The following is a 3,596-nucleotide window of genomic DNA, read 5'->3' as shown; positions in this document are numbered from 1 at the left end:
TTCAGGCTTACAGCAGAATAGGGGGTTCCACTGACAGCTCATGGAATTATCTAACAAACTAGTCGTATTTTCTCATAGGACCTGGGGGTCACCACACCCTCTCAGTACCACAAAGCCTGCCTCCCACAGCCTCTAGTTGTTCACTGTTCCCAAGAGCCACCTATGTGAGGCCCTGAGTGGCATGGGACACCCTCCTCCCCCAGACTGTGAATATATGTGACTCATAACACATGTGACTAAAACTGCCAGTTAAGCAAAGATTCAGGAAGGTAGGACCCTTGGGAAAAAGAAAAAAATAGTGATCAATAGAAACAGACCAAGAAACAACCCAGATACAGGCATACCTCCTTTCATTGCACTTCACAAATAATTGCATTTTTGACAAATTGAAGGTCTGGGGAAATGTTCCATCAAATAAGTCTGTTGGCACCATTTTTCCAACAGTGTTTGTTCACTTCAAGTCTGTGTCACATTTTGGTAATTCTCACAATATTTTAAACTTTTTCATTATTACATTTGCTATGGTGATTTGTGATCCATGATTAGGACTTGCTGGAATGGTTACATTTATATTATTTTATATTTATAATTTTATTAAGTATTTTGCATTAAAGTATTTTAACTTAATTTTTAAATTAATATGTATACTTTAAGACATAATGCTATTGCACACTTAATAGACTAAAGTATAGCGTAAACACAACTTTTATATGCATTGGGAACCAAAAATTGTATTTGACTTACTTTATTGTGATACTTCATTGCGGTAGTCTGAAACCGAATTTGCAATACCTCCCACATATGCCTACAGAATTACTAGACAAGAACATTTAAAATGTTTTGATTTCTTTTCTATATGTTTAAGAAGAAAGGGGAAACATTAAAAATGTTAAGTAGCAACATGAATATACAAAACAAAGCAAAACAAATTAAACTTTCAAATGTGAAAACTATAGTGTCTGCCCTGAAAAACACATTGGTTTTCACTGACAAAAGATGCTTTAGGAGAAAAGATTTATGAACCTGAAGGCATAGCAACAGAAACTATCCAAAATGCAACATGGAGAGGAAAAAGACATAAAATAAAGAATTTATCATCAGTGGGCTATGGGATAACTACAAGTGGACTACCACCTGTGGAACTGGAGCCAAAGGAAAAAAATCAAGGCAGGATAAAATTTAAAAAGTTAAAATTAAAATTAAATTAAATATTTGAGGATATAATGGCTGATTTTCTTCCAAATTTGATGGAAACTATAAACCCACAGATCCAATAAACTTGGTAAATCCCAACTACAGGAAACATGAAGAAAACAATGCAACAGCACATCTTAAACCAACTGTTTAACAACTATGATAAAGGGAAAGTCTTGCAAGCAGCTAGAGAAAAGTAATAGGTTTTAAACAAAAGAATGAAGAATGATAGATTTCTCATCAGAAGCAATTCAAGCCAGAAGAGAACGGAACACAATTCAATTCAAGAAAACGGTCAACCTAGAATTAAGAACATAGAAAAATATGCCTCTAAAATCATGAAATAAAGACTTTCTTAGATATATAAAGCTAAAAGAACTCATCAGCAAAACTATGCTAAAGGAGCTCTTCATACAGAAGGAAAATAATAGCAGATGGAAATATGTATCTACAGAAAGCAATGAAGGGCACCAGAAATTACAAATATGTGATAATTATAACATTTTCCTCTTATTTTTTATTTTTTCCCTTCTTTTTAATCCCTATAAAATGAATCAAATGTGTACAGTAAAAAACAGTAAGAGTGTTTTTGTAAGACCTTTAACATATTTAGAAGTTAAATGTATGACAACAATGTTACCAGGCTAGTTGGGGGAGGGGGGGGAATAGAAGTCTATAGGAAGTCATATAATATTACTTAAGTTATAATTTAAAGATATACAATGAGAAATGATGGAGACCTCTCAAAGAACACAAGAGCATATTGATGGGACTCCCATTCTGGACAAATGTGAGCATCTAAATAAATTATATTAGATTATAATCCATTGAATCAATTAGGACTCCACGAATTCATACTGATGCAATAAATGGACAAAAAGTAGTTAGGGAAGAAGAGAAAGCTCTTCTTTTATTTTACCCCTAAATTTCACACTTTCCTGATGTATAAGGCAGCTTTTTTCACCATACACATGGATGCTGTTCTGTAGACCCAGTCTAAATTCCACTTTGTTATAAATTGGTAAGCTAGTTCAATAATATGAAAAGCTCATTAAACTGCACAGACAGCCTACTTGATTGAAGGCATGAAACAAAACTTTATCTATATTTTGAATTTTTCTTGTTATTGCTTTTATTGATTTAGAAACACAATTTGATTTTTCATTTGCTTAGACATTTCTTGTCTATATATTTTACAATCTTTATGAAAATTTGTTTTCATGATATGCCTGGTCCAGTTTTGAAATCCAAGGGACAAAAAAAGCCTATGATTTTGATAAACAGATAACTCAACTGACTCTTTAAACTTTTAAAATGCAGCTATGTGTTCAATGTTAGTAACAAATTTGATTTGGGAATTTTTGAATCCAGAAACTACTACTTATGTGTAAAACTGCTAGTTATGTGGCCACTCCCCTCCTCCCATAATTGACAGAGATCATGTTTATTACTTCTCAACAATAAAATAAAACTACTACTCTCTTAAGACTAGCTACAGAAATAAGACAGAAAACCTTTTTAGTCTCTCTTGTTCTTTATATCTCATACCACATATATTGCAAAAATGGTCATTCCAGTAAAACATAACAAAAACTTTGGACAATAGAGCCTTGTCATTTAGCACGTATAATAAGCTTCAAGTACACAAATTTTGGAAAAAAGAAAAAAGTGCTATCTCAGCTAGAAAGCAACAGAACTCAGTTTCCTTCCTTCCAACCATCCTACTTACTGAGTGCCAAATATGTGCCAAAAACTATTCTGGGTTCAAAATGTAAACTCCTCGTATTCAACTTTCATATGCTGACCATCACCATTCCACCTTACAAAAAAATTCTAGTAACATTTTATTATCTGAATTAAACATGGATTATCTTCTTAAATCTATAAAAATTGCTAAGTATAATCAAGGTATTAGACTAATAAATAGTATTAAAGTAATTTGGAATGACTGCTGACAGAAGTTTTAATAAACACGGGTTCTGGGATTTTTTTTTTTTTTTAACAGACAGCTACTGGACATAACTTAGAAAATTATCTTCAAATAAAAAACAGACTGAAGAATATTCAAATATCAAACTCAAATAACAAAAATATACTAAAAACATGAAACAATCAAGATGTAAAAAGGTACTTGCCCCTTATTTAATAATATGGAAAATCATCCAAGTTTGTGAATAGTGCATTTGCTTCTGGAGCCTAGCAAATCCTTTATTTATTTATCTGCTTATTGTGTTAATAGCATCAACTTCTGAAAACCTCATGCCTTTGGAGATTTGAGTCAACAAGAGGGCCAGGATCATTATGATGGGCATGCATAAAACTTGATAGATCCAAAGGCTGAAAGCCCCACTCTCATTTTCCCCAACTAACAAAACAGTGCAAGGGACAGGGAGGAGACAGAT

Source organism: Ursus maritimus, unplaced genomic scaffold, assembly GCF_017311325.1.
Source record: "Ursus maritimus isolate PB19 unplaced genomic scaffold, ASM1731132v1 scaffold_19, whole genome shotgun sequence".
NCBI classification, from domain to species: domain Eukaryota; kingdom Metazoa; phylum Chordata; class Mammalia; order Carnivora; family Ursidae; genus Ursus; species Ursus maritimus.
Note: the sequence above shows the minus strand (reverse complement) of the source record.